This window comes from Idiotropiscis lumnitzeri, chromosome 4 (genome assembly GCF_059441095.1).
Source record: "Idiotropiscis lumnitzeri isolate Australia: NSW breed Sydney's pygmy pipehorse chromosome 4, RoL_Ilum_1.0, whole genome shotgun sequence".
Classification (NCBI taxonomy): domain Eukaryota; kingdom Metazoa; phylum Chordata; class Actinopteri; order Syngnathiformes; family Syngnathidae; genus Idiotropiscis; species Idiotropiscis lumnitzeri.
This window is the reverse complement of record NC_142394.1, coordinates 23682358-23708184: the sequence shown is the minus strand read 5'-3', so window position 1 is coordinate 23708184 and position 25827 is coordinate 23682358. Positions and strand designations below refer to the sequence as shown.

Here is a 25827-nt window from a genome sequence, read left to right as displayed (position 1 = left end):
TAAATTCTGAACGCGCTTGCGCTACCTGCAAAGCGGGAAGCGACAAATCCGGGTGACATGTGAGCAGAGGCTAAAGATGACAGCAGGGGAGGGACGGCGGTTTCTGGAGGGGAGAAAATCCACCGAGGTGTCCCTAAAACGTCTTAAGAGTGCCGCAGATTGAGTAATTACTCCCATTTTCCCATATTCGCCGCAGCATTAATTCACCTTAATGCCAAAATATTACAGCCGTAATCTGGAGCAAATTCCTACCTGTCATGGCAGCTTGCGTGCGATTAGAGAAGGCGGGCAGGATGGAGGGAGCCAAGGAGGGCTGGGTAGACGGGACCGCAGCTGCCTTGTTGATTAAGAGGGCCAAGTGAGGGCGAGACACCAGCGTGAATCCTTGAAAAAAAAAAAATAATAATAATAACATTAATTTGTTACACTTTGGTTGCCGAGCCGGGCCCTCATTGGCATTTTTTTTTTTTAAAGGCAAAAGCAACATTTTAACACTGCGGTGAGTTAAGCACTGCTAATGGTAAAAGTCAAATCATCAATAACAACAAATGATTTGGGCTAAATATCAGGCCATTAGGAGAAAAATGGTGTTGCCAAAGAAAAAAGAATGATGCCTATGAACATACAAAGAATAAACAAAATGCTTTGCAGATTCAAAAATGGTATTTATGGTATTAAAAAAAAATCATTAGATTAGTGTAAGAACTATACATTTTAACGTCAACAAAACGTGTGAGATTTACTGCAGACTAAAAAAAACCTAAATAAATCACCTTAACTGTTCAGAAAGCACATGAGGAGGGTTTTCGGGTTATTAAAGTTCTGGAATTTTACTTTTTATTTTGGTTGGAGTTTTGCTTTTTAATTTATTTGGTTTGAATTACTTTTCAAGGCGGCTATGTTAGTTTTGATCAGATTTAGTTTTTTCAAAAGCACTGCTTTAGTCTAGATTCGGTATTAGTTTTTCTTACTTTTATTTTATTATCTTTGTTTGTTTTAAGTGTTTTACTTGTGTGCGAGATAAAAAAAATGACCAAGGGTATGTATTGTCGTAAAAATTCAACAAAAATATTATTTTAAATAATACACGGAAAAGTTTACACTTTTAACAGCACTAATTAAAATAAAACAAATATCAAGGGTGCCTTATTTATGAAGTTGCCAACTTCTTTTGGCTTGAACTAATATGGAGAAGCATTAAACCAGATTGTACAGTGTGCTTTATTTATATACTATATTGTATATATATTTTTTTGTATATATAACATCAAGAGCAAGTTATAGTTCTAAGCACGTTCCTTAAAGACTCAAATTGTTCTTCAAGTTATAAGATGTATTCTTTTGCAGCAGTTTTCGCAACAATTGAGCACACATACATACAAACACACGCGCATTGGCTGCTTCGATAATACTGTTGACGCGGACTAATAATGCAATCACAGCGGGACGTGTAGGTTTTAGCAGAGGCGGCTCTTCCGAGGAAGAAGGTGCTGGCCCTGATTTACAATCCATTATCTCACGAGGGTGAGGATGCCTTGACATTCTGCTCTCATGGATGTACAGTACGTCCCAGTGCTGATGTTTTTATTCCACCGTAATGTTTGTAAATCCTATGTGTTGTAATCAATACGACAAGATAAGTATATTGGAATTTAATTTGGCTACGATACCGCCTACAAGAAGCAGAGTATGGAATTCCATTGAGGATACTTTGTCCAAGTCCCTGAACAAAAAGAAATAAAAAATAAATCCCCTCCATTACCTTCGTTGTAGTATGCCGCCTTAGTTGATTGTATTGTGGTTCATGTTTTCAAAAGTATGAGCGTCAAATACAGTCAGGAAATTAGAGATCTAATTTATAAGGCGGCTCTTCCATCGCGCCACACGGCCAAACCGCCGACTTCGGACCAGGAGGGCTACCAATGCCAGGGCTCGTGTCCACTCGGACGCCAGTGAAAGGCCTCTTGTGGATTTTTCCCAAAGCGTCTTCACTCTTCAATCACGCCGCCACTTCATCAAGAGGCATCAATCAGCACCAGGCGAGAGAGCGAGCGGACGGTAATTACACACGCCGCTGATTTCCCTGGAGGCAGACGGGCGCGCCGGTGGCATCGGCACTTTATGCGGCCCGACCCAACCGGCGTCCGCTGAGGGTTCCGGCCTCTCACAGCTCGTCATCAGCGGCGACCGGCATCTGATTGACAATCAGGTGCAGGGCAAAGGTAGAGAACGACTGCTTGGATTGAGAGACGACACAAAGTCGCGGTGTAATTAATCGTTGTATTCTAAACCTTAACACGGAAAAAGTCGAGTGATTGACGAAGAATATCATAAAATAGTACGGACAGAAGCAAGATAAAAAACTAAGAAAAGTTGGTTAGGATTGTTGAAGATTACATTTTCTTTGACGTTGAAAAAAAATGTGTCAGGCTCGTAAGTGTCCAAAAAACTAATGTACATGTTTAGTGTAGAGATACACGACACAACTGATTCACCAACAACAACTCATTTTTGTAAACATCAGAGCTGGGCAGTACATCCCGGGAACGCAACGATCCGGCCCGGTCGGACGGCCATTTATTTATTTATTTTTTTTTCAAAAAATGTTTACAACACATGAGGGGGTATCGCTAACACACATTTTGTGTAAATACACCCCCAAAAAAATTCATTGGACAATTTCCTTTTTTTTTTTTTGTGATCAATGCCGATTAAGTCAACCACAAACTTAGTGTATGTATTTTATTATTATTATTTTTTTTTTTTGCATCAAAGACAGTTTAGTTGCTGAAGCTAAGATACATGCTTTTGGTAAACATCAAAGACAATTTCGTCATCTATAAAAATATTGTAAAACACCTAAACCAACTTTGATATTTGAATGTCATACCATGTTTTTTTTTTTTTTTGTGAACATCGACCATTTAGTCACCCATGAACCTAACGAACATGTTTTTGTAAATAACAAACACAAGTGTAAGCAATTTTCTTAGCAAATTTAGTCTTGAGCAAATGTCAGAATCAGAATCAGAAATCCCTTTGTCATTGTACACAAGTGTGCAACGAGATTAGAGAGCTCCCCTCGCCAGTGCAATACAACAATAATTCAGATAAATATATAATTTAGATAAATAAGAGAATAGTTAGTGCAATGGAAAATAATACTAACAGATGTTTTGTGAAAACGCCCGTCAATTCGAACTCTTGTGACAATGTTGTCATCAGGAAAGCGAACGAACATATTTTCGTAAAGCTCACAGGCAAATTTGTCATGAGTAAAGCTGAATCCGGTAGCGGCCGGGCAATATGATGTCATTTTACCGGTGCAGTTGATTCCCAAAATAGAGATGAAAACACAATCACCCATCAGAGAGGCAATTATTCTTCAAAAAGTCAGGATCAGGAATTGTCCCGAGTGGTAGAGGGAATTGTGGGTAATGAGGGTGTAGTTCATTTAATTAATGGCAGACTGGAGTCAAGGCGTGGACGAGGCCGCATGGAGGCAGGGGAACTAGATGGAGTCGTCCGTGGGTCTACCTGATATTCCGCTTGCTTTTTTTAAAAAAAAAAATCTTAAATATAAAAACAGCAAGCAAACATCACTGCCGTTTGTTTTCGTTGTCAGTGTGAGTCATTTGGATCATGGGTCATCAATGTGAGGCCCGCAGGCACCACGGAGCCCCATGAGTTGCGAGCGGGCCTGTTCTTAAAAAAAAAAAAAAGAACGCTCAATTAATATAAATAAAGTGTGAAAATAAATTAGAAATTGAGTTAAAAATGTCAACTGTCACAATGTGTGACATCACGTTTTAAAGGAATTACGGTTTCAAAGAAGGATTAGTGTTTTGAAGTAAGGTTTCCGAAGGAGGATTTGACTTTAGAGGTCAGAAAATTGAGTAAAATAAATAAATAAATAAATAAAAATTCAGGTTCCACTTTAATATCATTGCACTTCCGCAAAAGTACTTGTTAGCTTCATTGAGGACTAAATTGTCTTTGACTTTCACTAAAACAGTCGGAACGTTAGCTTCGCTGAAGACGCCGCTTCACACTTTGTGCCGGAAATATAATAAAAAGTCCAATTACACCGGCTTCAGTGCTGTTGTTGTAGTCATATACCAGTAAAATGGTAATAACGAGGCAATTAGATTACTAAACACGAGCGAGATGATGAACTTGATGGCAGCACATTACTGCACATTGTGTGGAAATTGCCGCAAGTACAAAATGAGCTTTAAGGCCATTCGGGGGACTCCCCTGAAGACTCTTCTCTCTCTCGAAAAAAAACCAACAGACAAAGAGGATGTTCTAGAAGTGCAAAGCATGTGAGCAACATTGCCGTTGTAAATGTCGACGCAAAGCAATTATTCAAGAGATCAATAATTGACCATGACGTCCTCATTACTTTAAATTGGGATGCGCACTGAGAAGTGTTCTTCCGATGTTAAAATGGGGTCACACCCGTCTTTAGAGTGCTTTTCGGCGCGAGTGCGTGCATGTGTGATGACTCAGCGGGTCATGCGGAGGCGGCGCCCGATGCTGCTGGTGCTCTCGACCAATGGCGCGTCGTTTAACTGCTGTCCCGGAAGAGAGATGAAAACACATCACCCATCAGAGAGGCAATTATTTTTTTAAAAATAAATAAAAAGATAACAGGAAGTGTCGGGAACAGGAAGTGTCCTGTGTGGCGGAGGGAATTGTGGGTAATGAGGGCGCAGCACGTTAAATTAGCAGTGGAGTGGAGTGCAGCAGATGGAGGAAGGCAAGCTGTCAAATGTAAACATCAAAGACGATTCAAAGTTGCCGATAAAGCTAAATGTACATGTTATCGCAAACACAAATTAGTCTCGAATGAAACGAGCGTGTGTGATTTTGGAAGATTCCAAGGGAATTTAGGCATCAATGAAGCTATTGTGCCAACTTTGTGTAAACATCAAAGCCAATTTTGATTCTTCAACACCACAATGTAATTTGAATACAAAATGACGACACTCTCAATGAGCTGCTGTTTAACACAACGCAGACCCAGACGCTCACACGCAGAATAAGTGGCCAACCAACTCCAGGTCCTGACGTTATTCACAAGGCCACATCCCTGAAAGCAGGTGTGGGCAAACTACGGCCCGGGGGCCACATGCGGCCTGTTAATCGTTTTAATCCGGCCCGCCGAACTTGAGAAAAATTAAATGAATAAACCTTGTTAATGTTTTCTTTTCTAAATACTGTGGTTTTTCAAAGACATATTTTGTTGTAATGCTTTTTTCACTTTCATTTCAAATTAAATGTATTTTTTTTTTCTCCGATGAGGTGAGGTTACCAAAACACTCCATCCATCCGCTTCTGGTCCGACCTCTCTGACAAATTTTAGAACTTATTATGGCTTGCCAATCAAAAAGTTTGCCCATCCCTGCCTGAAAGGCACAGAACCGACACGGAAACATGACAGTTCATTTAGTAATTACACTTCATAAAATCGATTTGAACGTTGTTATACAAAAGAATATTATATATATATATTTTTTTTATAATTAAGAATTAACAGAGCAAAAATTTTTTTAAAATGATCGTAGTGTTTTGAGGGATCAAGAACTGTCATTTCAATTCATCCCAATGAGGATAATTGATTTGAGATACAAGTAAATGCAGTCATTGTAAATATAGTTCCCGTTACGCTGGGCATTTTTTCCTTGGTCACGAAATGAATGAAACTCATAAGCGTGGGCACCACTGTACGAGGATGTTAGGTCGACTGAAGACTAAATGGACCTTGATGATGCCAAAAGGTGTGTTTGGGGATGTCAAGAGGGAGGGGCGCATGTTGCCATGACAACGTGCCGAGGAGAACATCGCAAGCGGATGACAACGCCAAGCGACTCGTTCACTCGGTCAACCTCATTAAGTGCAGGATTGCTTTCCAGTCTGTGTGTTCGTGTTGTGTTTTAGTTTTTGGTATATTTTGTGATTTTTGTGTTGTGTACTTTATGCATGTTTTGTAATTTTGATTGCTGTTCGTATTCTCAGTTTTATGCATCTCCTGAGTATTGTATTTGTGTGTTTTGCTTTGTCTTTTTTTGTGTGCTTTGTATGTTGTGCGTCTTGTGTGTGTGTTTTGCGTGTACTTTAGGCTTTGTGCATGTTTTGTGCGTCTTTCGTGTGGTTTTTTTCTTGTCTGACAAAGAAGACAAAAAAACAGACTAAGACTGTTTTGTAGTTTGGTGTGTGTTTTGTGTGGTATATTGGATTGTGTGTTGCCGCTCCAGCTGTTGTGAAATGCGCTATATAAATAAAGTTGTATTTTTGTTTGTGTTCCAGGTTTTAATATTTGTTTCTTTTGTGTTTTGTGCATGTTTTATTTGTATGTTTGGGTATATTTTATATTGGGTGTTTTTAATCAGTCCGTGTTTCTGTGTGCGTTTGTTGTGTTGTGTGATTTGTGTGAAGTATTTGGTATGTAGTGTTTTGCGTGTGTTCTGTTTTTGTGTGCGTTTTGCATGTTTTTGTTATTTCTGCTTTATGTTTGGATTTTTTTTCTGGATTTGTGTCCGCTTTTGTGCTCTTTTGAGTTTATTTATGTTTTGAGGCGTATTTTGACATTTTATGTTTTTGTCTGTTTGACTAATTATGTTTATTTTGTTTAAGTGTTTCATGTCACGGGCGACATGGTGGGAGACTGGTTAGCATGTGTGCCTCGCAGTTCAGAGGTGTAGGGTTCGATTCCGACAACCATTTGCCCGCGACCTTTGTGAGCAGAAGCGGCTCAGATTATTAGTGTAATGTTTTATATACAGTGTGTTCTGTCTTGTACGTGTTTCTGGGTGTTGTGTTTTCATGCTGTGTTTGTGTGTGTTTAGCCAACGCCCGTTCAGTATATTAACTCATTCACTACCAGCCGAGTTAAAAAAAAAAAATAAAATAAAATAAAATAAAAAGGGATTTTGGACGTATTTTGCCGTCAATGGGTGTGAATGAGTTAAAGCAATTATTGCCAATTTCGTCATTTGCGCATTCTCCGAAGTGCCCCGGAATCCCTTATGTCCCACGGGCCGGGCAGAGGTTAATTGTCTTTGTTGGTGTTTGCGGTGACGTGAGGGAGGAGCTTTATGTGGGAGAATAACAAGAGAACAGCAAGCTCCGGTCGCGCTCGGTTTTTTATGATCCGAATTTGTGCTCCGTTGAACGGGAGGATGCCGCATTGACACGGCAACAACAAAAGTTTATATTTCTCAACACGAGACGGATTCAAATACCGAATCTTTGACTGTGAGGTGGACATGCAAAACACGTTAGAACAAAATAAATGTTTTGTTCCCACAAATGCGTTGAAGACTCCAAATTGTATGTACGGTTTCGAAAAACACGCCTCAATTTAAGGAGGAAGTTATCGTTGATGTTAAGAAAATTCCATTTGGCGAGCATTTCTAGAACTAACATTGCCAATATCATGTTATGTTGCGTTGTATGTATTCTTTTAGTTTCCTTAGTAATTTTTTTCTTGCTTTGCTTTTAAATGTCTTCATGTCATTTTTTGCTTTTAAAAGTTGCTCTTAAATGTTGCTTTGTAAACTCTGGGAAGCACATTGAATTATCTTGCGTATTAAAAGCGCAATATAAATAAATCTGTCACTGGTGTTTGTTTACAAGCGACATCAATTACGTTTGTGAAAGCTCTAACTTGTCTCTGCAATGAACAAAGACCAACAGAGCGATGATATTCCGAATTACCGGATCCAATTGTCATCTAGGATGATGGGCAACCGACATCTTTAAATAATCCAAAAATCATCTTTGAAATATTTCTGATCAGGCGTCGGCGATGGAAGCGAATGAAAAAAAAAAAAAAAGGTTAAAGAGTGTCGTTAATGGGCCGCGGCGACCGTTCACCTTCGCCTGCGTCGGTCTGTTCCGCTCTCTGCCGGGAGGATAATGCCCCCCCCCTCCGATTGAGGATTCATCCCTCGTCCCTCAACTTTTGCTTTTTTTTTTTCTTTCCTCCTCGTCGCCGCCTTGCCGCCGAATGCAAATCCGCTCTGTCACATCCTTTTAACTAGCCCTCCGCCCTCGTCTTTCTCGCAGCCTTTTGCTTTTTTTTCTCTTTCCTCCTTGTGGAGGATTAGCAGCCGTGCGTGACTGATGGGGAGGAGATACGCCATCAGAATACGTTACAAGCCTCTTCCTCCTCCTTCTTCTTCTCTCTGAAGTGGCGAGGAAGTCACTGATGACTACATTGTGCGTAGAATAAATTGCCCTTGATGTTTACCAAAAAACTTGGATGTTGCGTTGTTGATGAATCAAAATTACCTTTGATGTTTGCCAAAATACCTTTTTTTTTTTTTTTTTTTTTAACATCAACGATGACTAAATTGTCCTTGATCTTTACAAAAATCCTAAAAAGTAAGTGTCACTTCTACAAAAGCCCGTATGCTAGTTTGGTTGAAAACGACTTTGATGTAAAAAAAACAACAACATTTTTTTTTTAGAATCATTTAAACTAATTTGTCCTTGATATTTACAAAATACGGACATTCGGCTCATTAACAAGCATTATTATTAGTACTAGTCGTAGTAGTTTTAATGGCACGTGTTAGTGAGGTTGTCGACGAACTTGATAATTAAAAAATAAAATAAATCAATGTAATTGTCCTTGATGTTTAAAAAAACATTTAATTGGTTAAAGTATCAAAATTTTCTTTGATGCTTACTAAAAGCATTCGTTAGTTTCACAGCCTACTAAATTGTCCTTGAGGTTTACAAACACCTTTTTTGTCGATTCATCGATGACTAAAGCGTCTCTGATATTTACAAAATACGTAGGTTAGGCTGGTTAAGACTAAATTATGCTTGATGTTTACTTCGAAAAAATCTTGAAAAATAAAGACATTAACAAAACATGCCAGCCAATCGCAGACCACAAAAAGAGTCGTTCATTTTTTTGCGCTCACACATAGGGACAATTCAGAGCATCCCATCAAGCAACGCTGCATATTTGTAGAACGTAGGAGGAAACTGGAGTACCCGGAGAAAACCCACATAGGCACGGGGACGACACGCAAACTCCGCACAGGAAGGACAGCACCGGAATCGAACACTGCATCTCTGAACTGTGAGGCGGATGTGCTAACCAGAATCCACTGATCCACCTCCGTTAGGTTCATCCACAACAAAAATGTCTTCACGTCTACATACATACATTAAGTTGGTTGACAACTAAGTTGTTCCAGATATTCTAAACTGTCAGCCGTGTTTCGAAAACATGTATGCTACGTTCATTGACGACCGTTTACAAAAGAAACTCGTTTCGTCTGAATGAATTCTCAGGATAAAAGAAAGGACTGAAGGTGGTTAAGGAAGGGAAGTGAAGGATAGTGAGCGGCGTGCTTGTAATCCATCTGGGTGGCCTCCTGGAGCCCCTCATTACTGTCAGCGTCTGAATCATTCTGACGGCCGCCGTGGGTCTCGTGCCAACGCAGGGAAATGAAGTGCTTATTAGGAATTCCGCCGGCACCTGCCTGCACCCCCCTCAACTAGGTTGAAGCCCTCCCCCGCAAACCTAACAAGGATACAGTCACTCAGCACTGTGCTGGCGCAGGAGTTAGTGAGGAGTGTGTCTGTATCATCCCCCTGCCAACAAGACTTCATTATCTGCATCTGTGACGCCAACGACTGCGTGCTGGGTATTGTAAGAGCAACTTTGATACTGGCGGGACAGCTATGTCATCATTCAGAGTAGCCTTTAGTTGTCCTGTATATGACAAAAACTTTTCTTACCCACATGACCAGCACACACTTAGTGCTGACAATGAGGCGCTCAAAAGCGGCCACGCCAGAGGATTATCGGAAGGAAAAGCGTGCTTTTAGGGTGTATGCCGAGCTAGTTGGCTAACTGCAAACGGCAATTGCGTAAGATAATGCTGATGAGAAAAGGAGTTTCATATAGTGGGAAAGTGGGGACTTACTGTGTGTTTGATCAATTTCAAGATCATCAAGAGGAACTGTTTAGCTAAAAAAAAACAAAAAACAAAATCAGGAAAAGTAAAATGGTGAAAAATAGTTTAGTGCTGTATCTACACAACTGATAAAGTTCTCAGTCTTATTTTAATCTCTCTATATTTATTTGATTCATTGAGCAATCATTTGATGAATTTTCATCTCTTTGTTCAAAAAACAGGACAGTATTTCAAATTGAAAAAAAAAAATCACAAACATGAATTGCTTATGATTTGGTGACGGGTTTATTCTGTGAGAAAGTTAAAAAAATACATAAATAAATGAAAAAAAATAAAATAGACCAAAAATTTGGATCCGAATTTTCCAAAGTAAAAGCAGACGCTTGCGAATGTCTTATTTTGCTAAAACCCAAACATAATCCGTCTTCTTTCATGCAGAACCACAGAGATCTGAGAATATTTACAATTCAGAGGTTGAAAGTTAAATAAGTTCTCTCAACGATCAATCAATTATCAAAGTAGTTTAGTCGATTAGTTGTCGATTCATTAAAATGCTCAACTAAAACAAGTCATTTTTTTCTCACGAAAATCCACCAATTATTAATGTGAAATATAAACGAGCTTAATTGAATAGGCGGAGATTTTACAGTAATTATAAATTTACAAACAACTGCAATTTTAATATAAACAGAACACCTATTCTCGCTGCTCTGTGAAAACAACTTCAAATTTTCAATGTAGCAGCGGGGAAATATACTGTACCTTCATCCCCAACTTTTATCTCTCCCCTTTAAAAAGAAGAATTAATGACTAAATTGTATTTGTACAAAAACTAAATTCATTGATTCAGGTGAGGTAAGAGTGCACAGTTTGTATTTGTTCAAGTATGCGTTTGCAAACAATTTGTGTACACACGTATTATCATCACACGATCTTGGAAGCAACCTTGGCATAAGCTCGAGTCTCATTAGCCGGAAAGGAAAAAGTTGGGCAACTTTTTTTTTTTTGACTCACAAGTGTAGCGCAGCAACCTTAACTAGAAGACACACACGTGAGTGAGTGAACATGAATAATTGATGAGCCACATCCTTCTATTAATATTTCAGCACCGTCACACAGACACCAGCTCTAATATTTGTATTCCTACCTTTTGTTATCCGTCGCATATCGCCTAAGCGGAGTGGGCGCTTTGCCGCCTCTGTTGACAAACCGTTTTCCACTCGACTTTCAGGACCAACAAAAAAGTGTGAACACACATTTTGAATTTGGAAAGAAAATGAATGACTTTAAACTGCAGAAAACATATCATGGTTCAACAATCTACCCAGCAATTTGTAAAAAAAAAAATCTTCGACGGCGATATCCTCAATATCATGTACTACACTGCAACAAAATGGGCACGTTGGGTACAACAATCTACCTAATCATCTGTCCTATGATTTTTTTTCCCAACATCCTTGACAAACAATGGACACAATATTCTGGACAATTATCTACTCACAAATCCAAATCACAATCTGACCACAAAACACACAACATTCTATAAAACAATCCACCCAACAATATGTACAACAATCTACTCAACATCGTGTACCACAGTGTTCCCGAAATTCTGTCCAGCAATCTGTGAAACAATCCAACATTCCATACAATAATCTACCGCCCAATTTTGTTCAATAATCTCAACACCACTCACACGTTATAACAATCTACTCAACAATCAACACAACAACCTACACAACAATCTGCCCTACCTTGTGTGCAACAATCTACTCTGACAAACTAGCAATCTGGTAAACATCTGTTGCAAGAATCTGCACTACAATTTGCAAAACAACTTGCACAACCATCTACTCACGAATCATCAAAACAATCTGTGCCACAATGTATGCAACATTATGTCATGCAATCTACCCAACTATCTGTACAACAATTTACTCACAATCCTTTACAAGATTTGCAGTAAAACCTACACAATATTCTGTGCGAACCATCTGTCCCCAGGAATCTCTGCAACATTCCATACAAAAATCAAATCAACGTTTTGCCAACAGCGTGGATATCAATATACATAAATTACTCCTTCTTTACAACAATCTGCACATCATACAATACAACAATCTAAGAAACATTCTACACAATCAACAAAATGTACACTTTTTGTCAGATGACATCATTAATTTTTCAGACAGTATTTTATGCAATTAATAGCATCATTTTATTATTTTCATTCATTCATATTTAATTTATTTACATATTTATTTACTGTGATTAATAATTCAAGTTATGCCAGAATACTACATTTATACATCATTTTATTGCTCAAGAGATTTTCTGAGGCACAGCCTCAGGTGTGCGGCCTTCATATTGTCCATCAAATGAGCCTCTTTGTCCTATGAAGTCTTAAAGTGACAATCCCAAAAAATGTCTGCTGCTCCCTAACACGAATTGGTGCACTCACACACAGACAGGACCCCGTGTGCCCTCTTGTTTCCTTTTAGTTTTAATTGACTCTGTTTCCCCTTTTTTTTTCCGCATGCTTTATGCGCGCTTCCCGCATGGCACCCCCAGTTGTCGTGGCGACGTCACCCTCTGACAGTAAGTGGTGTCACATGTCGAACGACAGACGGGAGGCGAAGGGTCGAACTACAGGGTGATGGGTCGGGCCGGGCGACTGTCAAGATGTGTGACCTGCTACCGAACAGGAAGTCATGTTTTCATGACATCCTGTTGCTGGCCGTCACCACGGGAACAAACTTCACTCGTCTCTTTTGAAACACTTCATTGCTGCAAAATGTCACCCCTCACCTGTTTGTATGTTGCATGCCGAGCTTCAGTGCTGGACAATTTCTCCTTGGTTTTTTTTCCCCCAAGATTCCATGCAGTGTAGCAATCTTGCCTAATTTCTTCACGAACAATCTACAAATGTTGTACAGCAACGTTCTGTGCAACACGCGAAGCAACATTCTGTACAATAATCAACACAAAACTAAAATCGTCACAATATTCTATTTAAAAATTTGGACAACAACGTGTACAATGATGTATAATAGTAGACACAACATTCTGTACAGGAATCTACACAAAAAAAAAAATCAATTCAACAGTCTGTACAACAATCAACCCAACATTTGTTGCAGCAATCACCACAAAAAAAAACTAAACGATATACATTCTAAACAAGTTAAACTAATGTCATGAAGCAATCTACACAACATTCAATGCAAAACTCTGTACAAAAACCTTTACAATATTCTACACAACAATTCGTTGAACAATCTACACAACATCCAGGACAACAAACGACTGCACAAAATCTGTGCAGCAATCGACACAACAATCAGTTCCAAATAATTACACACAAATCTTTGCTCATTTTGTGCAATGTGACCTTTGTGAGGATAAGTGGCTCAGATAATGGATGGATGGATTAAACACAACAGTCTGCACAACTTTGTGCATGACATTCTATACAGCAATCACTATCCATCTAACCTTACAAAAACTTAAGTGACAATATGTACAACAATCTACCAAGTTTCTGTACAGAAATGTACACTGACTCTATACAACAAACTATCCAGAAAAGGACACCATTTCTTATATAACACATCACACAAGACTTCCGCAAGGTCACGCTCGCCGTCCTCAAATTTCACAAGACTTTATGCGCCTGATTCAGAGTTTGCAGCAGTCGAATCGGCCCTCTTTATTTTCTTTGCTTTTTCTAGCCAACCTGCGAGTTATCACTCAATATTTCACCGTATAATGCACGAAACATCAAGCGAGCGAGAGATCTGTCGCTGGCGATATCATAACCGACACACGGGCTTGCCTTTGAACGCATCGCGGCCAGCAGAAATGCTAATTCGGATAATTACCAAACATAGATGTTATCCCGTGTGTGATGTGAGCCGCAAATGGACGCAGATTGAGCTGCCATTTTGCCACTGATAATTGCCTTTTACAGAGGGGAGAGAAGGGTTAGTTCAGGGGGAGGTGGGGGGGCTTCATTGTGGAGAACACTTTGAAGCGTCCTGCCTGTTGTGTGCAGCGAAGTCGCTCCTCCATGAAATCCATTAGCTTGGCGCTGGTGCGAAGAGTGCCCGCTCAAATCATCCGGCGGCTTGCACGCATTGACCCCCTGCATGACTCGGGAGACGTCGAGGGTGTCGCGCGAGGGCCATAATTACGTGACAACCTTTAAATAACTGCAGCCTATACGTACCATTTGATAATGTGCTGCACAGAAACACATGCACTTACGAGGGGCGGGATAAAAAATAGAAAATAACAGATCCCTGCACCAATGAGTCCGATAAAAGAGGCTCGCACGTATGCTCATGATGACAGCATGTGCAGAAATCCACGCGAAACCTATGCCAACTTGATAGGTCGCCTTTGTGCGCAAGTTGTATGATTTCCGCGTGTTCAGCATGACAGGATGCGCCAAAGAACGCATGCAGTAAAACGCACAGGTAGCCCGGCGTGTACTAGATGTGATATGTTGTGTTGTATGTTCTGGGTTGCTAAATAATAATAATAATAATAATATTAATAAAGTACATTTACTGCTTCTTTTGCGAGGATCATCATTCGGTGTCCTGCGTGTGTGCGCGTGTGTGACGTCACGTCAATATTCCGTTTCCTAGGGAATCAGACTGTGGTTAAGGGTTGGAGGAAAAACATGGACAGGTTAAGTAATATTTTATAGTATCTTCACCCGGAGTGAACCACGGGATTTTGGCAAGTTCGGCAGGAGAAACGTTCGGTTCACTGCTGTTGCAGCGGCGGCTTGTCGGGGCATAGGCGTAAGTGATGTGAAACGGCCGCGCCAACCTGACAATAATGCAGTTATTTTATTTTTTTTTTTTTTAGTTAATTTAAATATGCAAATAGAACAGGCAGGGGTGAAAAAACACAGAGGCTAAAAAATATATTTGAAAAATACGTGATGGCCGCGTGACGTCATAAGCAGGCGCCCAGCCACCAAAGTACCCCAATCACATCTAGCAAGCCGATCACATCTAGTACCGACAAAAAAAATTACCGACACCGGCATTTTATTTTCCTCTCCCTCGTGTCATTTCCTACCATGTGACTCACGTACCTAGACACCATCCTAATTATCGTTCCTCACCACAACTACAAAAACGAGATAAAGCAAGCCTCTTACATCACACGCAGACATCTCATAAAGCCAGAATACAAAATAATGCCATAAAGTCGAACAAATGAGCACACACTTGAACCGATCTCCAAGCACTACAGCCCCAGCTGCGCCACACTCATCATCTCCAGCATAACACAAGCGACACTAATAAGTGAGAAATGTGACAAAGAAATATAAAATATGAATAAAGTTCATTATACTCACTGAAACAACATTATTTGGAGACTTGAATGGATCTTTCTCTCATCCTCTTGAGAAGAATTCAGTAGCTCTTTTGAGTGTCTAAATATGTCATATCCAGAATATAGTTTTCTTTCTACACAGTCTGAAGACATCTGTTGTAGTTCGAGTTGAAACTTGTATTTAGTGAATACTGCATATATAAAAAGTAAATGTATTACATCCAATCTAGTTTTGGCTCGTTAGTTAGCTTGTTGTCACTCGATAGCAATCTGTTTCAACGCCAATTCAAAAAGCATGAAATTGATGACACTGCAAACAAACATTCTGATTGGTGGATACATGTGTCAGTCAATTGTTCAAGGGGCGGAGCTGCATGGTGGCCAAGTTGACTCTCTGGCCATCTCCACACCAAGGGGGAAATTTTGATAGCCGTGTTTTTTCTGCCAATTTCACTTGGATGTCGCCACACGTACTTATTTTAATATTCTATAATTGTCTGTTGACTTTCACACCATTGCAAGCAAACAACATGGCCGAAAAGTCTTCTTTTTTTTTTTTTTTTTAAATCATACGATTGACAGTCATTGTTCCATGAAATAAAATGCACGAATTGCGCACACACACTCACAATACAAGCGGGAACAAACGATACAAAAGCTAAAAAATACAATTAAATTGAAAGCCACCTTTACAATTATGAAGAATTAAGAGCGTTTTTTTTGTGTGTGTCATTGTGCTTTTTAAATATGAACTCAATTAATGAGCCATTTATTGCTGGAAGCAAAATGGCATCGGACGCTGACGGCAATTGAATTAGTTAATCAGTGCATGAGATACAAGTGGAATATGAGATAGTACACAAAAGCAAACCGACTGCAAAGAAAATTGCATTATCGGGTAAATAAAGCTGAATAAAACGTAGCGTTTTACTTTGACTTGTTACTGCTTGGCATTGTTCTTAATATATGTTAATTTTATATCATGAATACTTCCTGTGGGTGGTATGATAAAGAATGACTCACGCAGGCGGGCATGTTTTCATACAAGATAATAAAATACATATATTACAGTCCATTATATACGGCTTTACATTACACCAAAATATGCTAATAAATAAAATGTTGATTTATTTTTAATTATTATTTTAATTATTATTAACATTATTTATTTTAATTACCTATTTAATAATATTAATTATTTTTGACAATGTTTAGTCGGTGGAGGAGGCCTGACGGCTTATGTTCTGGATGAACATAAAAGAATTTATAGACGAAAATTTTTTTTTTTAAATAATGCACTGTTGAATACAACAAGGTTACAAGTTTGTCTGCGTCAGGTGACTGTCACATGTATGACGACGCGTATTATTGAGTCAAGTCGGAACAGGTGGAGTCGACTTTTCTTTGGATGAGAGCACTCGTCGTGAAGTACTACAGTGCAGCCAAGGAGAGCCAAGATGACATTTCAGTAAGTGTCGTGTTCATTGGGGGGGGGATAATCAATTACACTAATTTCACCCTTTTAGGACACCCAAATCACTCACGCGCAAACTACCTGGCTTACCCGATTCGAGGTCCTGATGTCAATAAATCAGGCATGTCCATCATTTGAATACAATGTGTTGGAATAGGGAGACAGAATGCAGGATAGCGGCCCTCGAGGACCGGGTTTGGATGACCCTGCACTAAATGGAGGGCAAACATCCACTTCATAAAACCGGTTCATTTCATTACCTTTTCTTGTTTTAAGTTGTTACACAACATTGTGCTCTTTTTTTTTTCTTAGAAAAAGTTACAAGCTTGAAGAGTAAAATAAAATGATTTTTTTTTAACCATTCTCAGGCAGCAGACTAGGACTGGCAGTACAAACTTCTACCAACACATTTGATAGTTGGAGAACGCGACATGAAATACACGTTGAAAATGACAAATAAACCACAAGGCAAAATGTGACATCACGACATGATGTGGCGCCTCTTAACATCACATATGGATCCAATATGATGAAAAGTGCGACCCGCCCGCCCTGTGTCATGGCTACCGAGTCAAACGCCGGCCGTGACCTCAGCCCGAGTGGACAGCCTCTCTCCCATCTGTGATTGGTAGCCGGCCGACAACAAACACGGCGAGAGCGGCGGCGTCCTCGCATCTGATCAATGCATTCATTCGGTGACTCATGGCCTCGGCTAGTGGCTTCCTCGCGAGGCCGTCGGGCTTTGTCTGGCCGGAACCTCTTTTTACGCGGCAACTGACAGCGGCAGATTGGTGTGTCATTGAGCTCCCGCCTTTATTTCCACTGTCCATCAAAGCTGAAAGCTGAAGGGTTTCCAGTTAACGCTAGCTCTGAGGGCTCCCACGGAGCGCAAGGTCGGCAGGCGTATGGCGCGCGGGCGGCGACCTTGGCGGGATGGGGTGTAATATGAATACAATCATGCTGAGTGGCAAAATAACGGCGCCATAAATTCAATAAACAACCCGGCCGACCTGACTTCACCTTCCTTCACCATTTTTATTTTTTTACGTGAGACTACTTTTTCGGGGGGGGTACAGGACAAAGTAATGAAACCCACACCGACGAGGCCCTGAAAAGAGTTGTCTTCTCCCGACGAAATGTCAGGGCGCCCAAGCGTAGAAAAATGGAAGCGCGGAGGAGGCACCACTTAGCCGGGAGACGAGGACAGCACCACCTGCTTAGCGTCCCGACCTGTTCTCCTGTCGTCACAACTTTATTTCACGGAACAGTTGGAGGAAAACTGCCTTATTCTAAAAGTTCCCACGAATAACAACTGCTGACAAACATGCAGCAGATGTTCAGAAAAAAAAACTAAAAAACTTGGAACTGTTTGGTACAAACTGTCCTCAGTGTCTCCTGCACACTACCTGACTTTTTTTTTTTTTTTTCATCACAGAAACGTCTTTGGTTAGCAGAAGGTAAGAAACATGGCCGCACGACGAGCAGAACCTAAATGAGCATTCTTGTTATGTTTTATTATGTGAGGCGGCAGTGAATAAGACCTCGTTGAATTTATTTAAAAAAAAAATAAAAAAAGACAATGACTAAGTTGCGGGAATCCTTTCTCTTCCTTCCGGGACCGCGATGTCTCATCCTCCTGTCATTCATGCTTTGGTTGGCAAAAAGCGCAATTCAGGAAGCAAGAAACATTGCCGCATTACGAGCAGAATCAGAATGAGCATTTGTCATGAATCAGTGTTGCTGTGTTTTATCACGTCAAGCCACAGTGAAAGCGAGCCACACCAATTGGATCAAAAAGCCACACACGTTTGCTTGACTGCGTCCTCTGCCTGCCTGTGGGCTCTAAGAGGCCTCATTTGTTTGTTGGTAGTTGACAAAAGGCACTGCAAAAATTCCATTGGAAATTTTAAGCAAAAAATTTATTAAAATAAAATAAAATAATACTTAAAATAAGCAAAATTATCTGCCATCAGAGACAAGACATTTTCACTTGACAGGATTTTGAAAATAAAATACCTGGCTCATATCAACCACAGCTGTCTTGAAATGAGTAGTTGTAAACAAAAAAAGTAATTTTGTCTGTAATATTTCGAACTATTTTCTTAAAATAAACTCGAATTTGTTAACATTTGTTAAACATGCATAATCTAAATAAAGAGCTAAACTGCAGTTTTGTCGAATTGTTTTCATACTTGTGCTTTATATTTATCTTATTACCAGATTATGCAAGAAGAAAATTTGATTTATGAAACCCCACTTGTATTGTTGGTCAGTCATCTTTAAATGTTGAAAGTGTTTATTTTCAGCCTCACCGTACTTAGAACTAGCTGTGAACACTCAAAGTCGAGACTAAATTCAAATAAGATAATTAAGTATTTTTAAAAAAGCAGAATTATCTGACAATTTTATTTTAAGCAAAAATAACCAACAAGCAAATTTACTTTAGATTTAAGAAATTATGTTATTTAAGGTTTCACTTTTTGCAGTGAGGGCTTTCATAAAGAAATAAAACATGGACCACTGTTCAACTCATTCACTGCCAGTCAGGGTAAAATGAATGTACTTTTTGACGTCTATATCCGTCAATGGCAGCGAATGAGTTTTAAATTTGTGAAAAAGCCAATAATTTATTTTTGCCTCCCTTCCTTGCCTTCGCTGTGAATAAAATTGTAAAAAGGAAATGTGTGTCATGCTCCTGCGGGTGACGGTGATGGTCTTCACCATTAACAGAAAACATGGCCGCATTACCGCCAGAACCTGAATGAGCCTTCATCGTGAAATCAATATTATTCCTTTTTTTTCTTTTTATGTGGCGATACTGTGAACGAAACTCCACTAAATCCATTAAAAAAAATGAAGTTTAGACCCAGGCGTCCTTTCTGTCCCCACCATACGTCGTAAGCATCGCAGCCGTTGCATGGAGCGGTGATTGAAAGCGTCGGGCGTGAAGGTAAAGATGCCGCAACGCCCTTAAAGGACACTTCCTCTGTGATTACATTTACATTTAAAAGGTTCAATTTGCACTTATCGTGTTCTGACCCCAACAGGACCCCCCCCCCAATCTACCCGCCTACCGTCTTTGTCTTATGCCTGCTACCGTGGCCTCATCCAACGTTAGCCACTTCATTAGATACTCATTTGGAACATTTCTACATAAAAATACGATAAACAAACTTCAAAACGACCTTGCGTTGGTTGCATTTTTTTTTTTTTGCATGTGTGCAAAGCAGATCAACAGCATTAGAAATGAAAGTGTAAAAAAAAATAAAATAAAATAAAGGATCTCATAAGTGTCCTTGGGAATGTGGCAGCTCTAAAGTGTTGACGATGAGCAATGGCGAGTCATAATTAAGCGAAATTCATTAAGGGCTAAATTGAAAGCGTTGAAAATGTGATTATTTCTGACTTTGGAGCGACCTTCATCAAAGAGCTGAGAGTCAAAAGCCTCGTTTAGCAAGTGGATGCAGTCATGATGAAATAGAAGAAATGTAGAATGTTTAATGATATTTGGGCCTTCTATTTGCTGTGTGACAGGTGAGTCTAGAAAATTTCCTTAGTTGTCTTTTATTTAACAGGAAGACACTCGGGGGGGGGAATGAAGGAACTGATGGAGCAACAAAAACAAAAATTAACATACGAACCTGGCTGGGGAACAAGAAAAAAAAAACGGTACGGTAGCCGACTGGTTAGCACGATGGCCTCACAGAGCGAGTTCGAATCCTGCTCCGGCCTTCCTGTATGGAGTTTGCACGTTCTCCCCATGCCTGTGTGGGTTTTCTCCGGGTACTCCGATTTCCTCCCACATTTAAAAAACATGCATGGCAGGTTGATTGGACCACCAAAATTGCCCATTGGTGTGAGTGTGAGCGCGGATGGTTGTTCGTTTATGTGTGCCCTGTGATTGGCTGGCAACCGGTTCAGGGTCTGAAGACAGCTGGGATAGGCTCCAGCACCCCCCCCGACCCTCGTGAGGAGAAGCGGTTCGCATAATGGATGGGTGGGACCAACAGGTGTAAAAGAGAGGACAAAATGACTAACAACAACAACAACGCCTCGGAAACAGGTTGGGGGTTTGGGGAAAATAGGGAGAAGCGAGAGAACAAAAAGCAACAAGACTTGTCGGGTAACCTGGGAATAAACGGAGAAAATAGAGGACAGAAGAAATAATAGAAGAGAATAAAGACTGTTTGGAACATGAGGATAAAGGGGGGGGGTGAGAACAAAACGCATCCGATATCCAAACAAAGAGGACACAAAGAGGAATAATTAAATAAATAAATGGATAAATAAATAAAATAAAATAATAGAACCTGGATAGAACACCTGGGAATAGAGATAAAAGAGAAAATGCAACACGTGTTGGAGAGAGAGACCGAAGCAATTACACCTCTTCGGACCGTTAGAATTTGCGAATTTTAATTATATTTAGTGGGGATTTTTTTGTGTTTTGTAAATGTAGTTAGTTTGAATTCGTTTTCAGGACAGCTTTGTTAGCTTTTTTTTTTTTTTTTTTTTAAACAGATTTAGTAAGTTTGGCATTAATTTTCGTTTTTTTTAAAGAAACTGCTGTTTTACTTGTGTGCAAAATTAGAAAAACGCCACGGTGAATATTATATTATGAAAATTCAAAAAGAATTTGAATAGAGCTGTGAAAATGAAAGCGTTTTCGTTTTCTAAAATAACCACGCTCAACCCCTTTCTATTGATTTTTGTTCATTGTTATAAAGCGTCTTTGAGTATCCCGAAAAGCGCTCTATGGTTCACGTATCATTACTATTCCTAAAAAATAGCAACAGCAGCACCTGTTGGAAACGGATTGGGGAGCAACAATAACAGATAACAATAACACCTGGACCCTGGGGTTGAAACAAGGAGATAATAGCTCCGAAAAAAAAAAAAAAGCCGTGCCTTAAAATCTTGTCACAGGTATGGACTGGACAAAGCCAACGTGACCTCAGCATGCATGGGCGGCCACCCCCGGTGGGCTCAGCTGGCTCGCCGCAGCATGTTTTGACATGACGATCAGCATTTACATGTCTCACTGACCCTCCCCGCAATGATCCTCCTGCTTTTCCGTGTCGGCCGCCGCCCCGCCCCCTCGCGGTCTCGCGGGAATGACTCCCCGCGCCCTCTCCGCCTCTCCTCTTGGTCTGGACTTGTCAAAGCAGATTCTCATCAAATTAGCGATGTCCTGCACGGCGGTAATTGCTTGCCAAAGCCATTCCGCCGATGCAGATTTACGGGGTCGACTGTGATGGAGATGACGCCAAATTGGCTTGGAGATTGTGAGGCGGCCCGTCATGGCGGACCTCGAAATGAGCATTTGTGGCCAGAATGCTGATTGGTCGTGGAGGTCGCCGCTCAATTGGGAATGTAGATGTGTCGTCGCAAGGGAGACAGTCACACGGTCAAGATGGCGGACAGGTCATGGGAAATGTTGAAATGATATATATATAAAGAATTTCGAGCTTTTGGTTCTGTTTGGGTTGGGACAGGCTGGGTTAGGGTTAAGTTTTTGGGGAAGTGATCAACATCCGTCATCACGACGGGTGACATTATCTTTTTGGGCGGGTAGCCAATGTGCTAGCTCTCATTCTCAAGCGGTCCAACATTTGGGAAGTTACTCGGACACATGACTCGGGACTTTTACTTGACTTTGGGGGTATGGCTGAGGAAATTCAAGTGCCGGATTCGGACCTCAATGGGGTAATTAACTCACGCACGTGCCGAGGACACGTGCTTTCCCAGGGTAAGAAATCAACTTCTAGCAATTGTACTTCCTGAGTGGACATGCTAATGTAAGGTGTCTGATTTCGGGGTAAGGCTTAACTTGATTAAAAACACATGCTAAGCCGTTGTTGGTTGGGTCGAGGGTTAGATTTTGGGTTGGGGTTATATCTTCCTTTAAGAGTAAGCTTTGGATGAGTGTCATAGTGAAATTAGGTGTAAGGTTTAAATTTGGTTTATTGGGGCGGGTGGGTATGCAGTAGTCGGTGTTTGTGTTTCCGGGAACTGTGGAGCTAAAAATAAACTACTACCTTCTAGAATTAGTTACGGTTCCGTTCGGGTTTCTTGGATCGGGTTAAGTGTCTGATTTAGACTTTTGGGGTTTTTGGGTTTAGGTAAAGGATAGAGTTTAGGGTCACGATTTAGGCCCAATCCAATGACTTCCCCTTAAGCCTTGATCTTTGTCTCCCCCCTCCCCAGTTTAACTGAGGAGATGAAAACGAAGGATGGAAATGGGAACGCACCACATCCGCTACGTCATCACTTGGAGCCGCGTGCAGGTGTTGTCGTAAGTAGACGCGACTAATTATTATTTCCTACTAATAAGGATTATTATTGATTACAAAACGAAACGATGCCAAACGTGCTATTAGCCTCGATGCTATTAGGCCCGACTGCGTGCCAGCGAGCGTTAAGCAACGACTTTTAAAACACGACTAATTACAATAACCTCCAAATGTCTCATGAAACCTCAAGTTTTATTGGTATGAAAATCAATTTGTCACAGCATTCCCAAGCAAAGCAAGCATATTACTTAATTGAAAAGCCGCGGATCGGAAAATAAACCGGGGTTTCTTGGATGTCAGGGTTAGACTTTACGGGGTTGGAAGTTTATTGTTTTAAGTTAGGGTGCCGAGAAATAAAAATGAAAAGGACATTCTGCATCTTGCAGAAGTGATGCTTTGATTTCTATGAAGGCGATGTGCTCGTTTCCTTGGAAACATGCTGAAATAATTAAGCAGGAATCATCGTGTTCCTCTCTTCACGTTCAAATTAAACAAAACGTCGGCTGACATGTCAAGAGCGAGGATGAGGTCCGCCGCCTCGGTCAAAACTTCCTACGAGGCGACTTGACGCTTTCCGAGGCCAATGAAATATTTTGTAGTCCCACGTCCTCCCGCCGGCTTCCCATCACTCCCGCCTTTTCCGTCACCTCGCTTTGCCGCTCCGTTCACCGGCGGGACTTGACAAGCCGGCGAAAATAATTAAAATTCAAGCAAAATGATGAAAGACTTGCAGCGAGGCGTCCTTGAAGGGTCGACGGGGCCTTCGTGTTAAAAGCGGCGAGGAAGAGAAAACATCCCCCCCCCGCCCCCCTTCTCTCTCGTCTTCGCGGAGAATAATGTTAAGGCGGCTGCTCCCGACTTAAGGGCCTCTTAAATTGGAAAGGCAGTGGCCTATAGAGACATGTACCTGTCAAACAAATAGCGCCGGCTCGCCTCTGCCGCCGTGTTAAACTCTGACGGGTGACGTTGGGGTGGGAGAAAAAGGGGAAGGGGAGGGATCGGGGTTCACTGCTGTGCCGCTGTCGAAGGCCGTTTAGACTTCACAGATGATCCGCTGTGAAGTCCATTTTTACAGTTGGAGTGTGAAATCGAAGGCGATTTTCAAGCAATGTTCGGATGCGGTGCTTTTAGAAGTTTGCTTTGTTGTGATCTCGCAGTATCCGATGCGTTGCAATGTCGGAATGTTGGGGGGGATGACAACATCTTTCAGTGATGGGAAATTAAAACGAGTAGGCCACGCTCCTAAAAACAAAATAAATTCCTCAGAAGCTTTAACGATTATGATAAGATAGCCAACACTTTTTTTTTTTTTTTTTTGAGGGATGTTTGTGGAAAGTAGCCTAACAATTTTGAATTGATTGGACTGTGTGTATTTGTATTATTATTATTTCAATTAAAAAAAGTTGCTTCTGTAAAGAAAGAATGGCAGTAGAGCATGTTCACCCACTAAATTGTTGGCGAACGGGAAATGCCATTACATTTGTTCACCGAATCGTACGTGTGCAAGCGATGACATCACATTTGCTAACTGAATCCTTCGTGAACGGGAAATTACATGCCGTTCGCTCACCTGCTCGTTCGTGAACAGAAAATGAATCATTTTCTTTCACTGATTCGTACATGTATGAGAAATGACATAACAGTGACTCTCAGAATCATTTTTGAATGGGGAAATGACATCACGTTCACTCACTGAATCATTTGTGAACAGAAAATGAATCATTTTCTTTCACTGATTCGTACGTGTATGAGAAATGACATAACAGTGACTCTCAGAATCATTTTTGAATGGGGAAATGACATCACGTTCACTCACTGAATCATTTGTGAACAGAAAATGAATCATTTTCTTTCACTGATTCGTACATGTATGAGAAATGACATCACAGTGACTCTCAGAATCATTTATGAATGGGGAAATGACCGTACGTGTACGCGAAATGACATCACAGTGACTCTCAGAATCATTTATGAATGAGAAACGTTCACCCACCGAATAGTTTGTGAACGGGTAATTACCTCACTGATTCCATAAACGCCTCAGTAAAATCCCTCCTCCCTTTGACGCTGTCTGCTGATTGGTCGCTCACGATGATTGACGCAATGCGCGTTCCTGAGTTGAAATGAACAGAAAAAAAAGCGAATCACTTGAGGAAGTCATCCGTTCACTCACGTTTACCGAAAAGATTCATTCTTTTTGAACGAATCGTTCAAGAACGATTCAACACTACTTCCCAAATGACCGAACCGACTTTGTGTGAATGTTGCTGCTCGTGTTTGGCCATCAAGGAGATCGGCTCCCCTGACACTTCCTGTTAGCATTGATTAAGACAACATTTCAAGCATCTCCTCCTTTCATTATTCATATTCCCAGCCACGTGCTGCATGCATCATGCAAGATGTTTCCGACCGACAGCCGCGCTGGCTTTTTTTCAGACCATTTTCCAGCTCATTTTCTCTTTCGAGAGTGTTTGTTTTAGCTGCCAGCCGCGGGGCAGGAGGTGCAGTTAGCGCACGGCGTGATGGGAAGCTGAGAGCTGAATTACTGCTAATGGCCACCGCCCCGGACCAGCCGCTGAACATTTTACCCGTGAAGTTGCGTGTTTACCGGCGGATTTCGGCGGGGCTCGCTCCGGCAGCTCAACGCGGCTGCAGTGATTAAAAGCGTGACGGTGGGAGAAGTTGAATAAGAAGAACGAGCGGGAAGTGACCTGATCGTGACAATTTGGGAAGGGTTGACGGAAAACTTTTATTCTGGAAA

General features: G+C 40.8%; 1 long non-coding RNA gene across 2 annotated transcripts in view; it reads right to left on the bottom strand.

Annotated features, from left to right (window-relative positions):
- LOC148338644 (uncharacterized) overlaps positions 1–25106 on the bottom strand; it is a 105706-nt gene extending 80600 nt beyond the window's left edge. Inside the window, exons 1-2 of one of the 2 annotated variants that reach the window (XR_015842970.1) lie at positions 25086–25106; positions 253–384 (exon numbers count right to left, since the gene is read on the bottom strand). This is a non-coding gene — a long non-coding RNA (uncharacterized LOC148338644). Of the gene's footprint in view, positions 1–252; positions 385–15321; positions 15545–25085 lie in introns of those variants that run through there. The other variant, XR_015842969.1, reaches the window with a different exon arrangement.
- Positions 25107–25827: the final 721 nt, after the last annotated feature.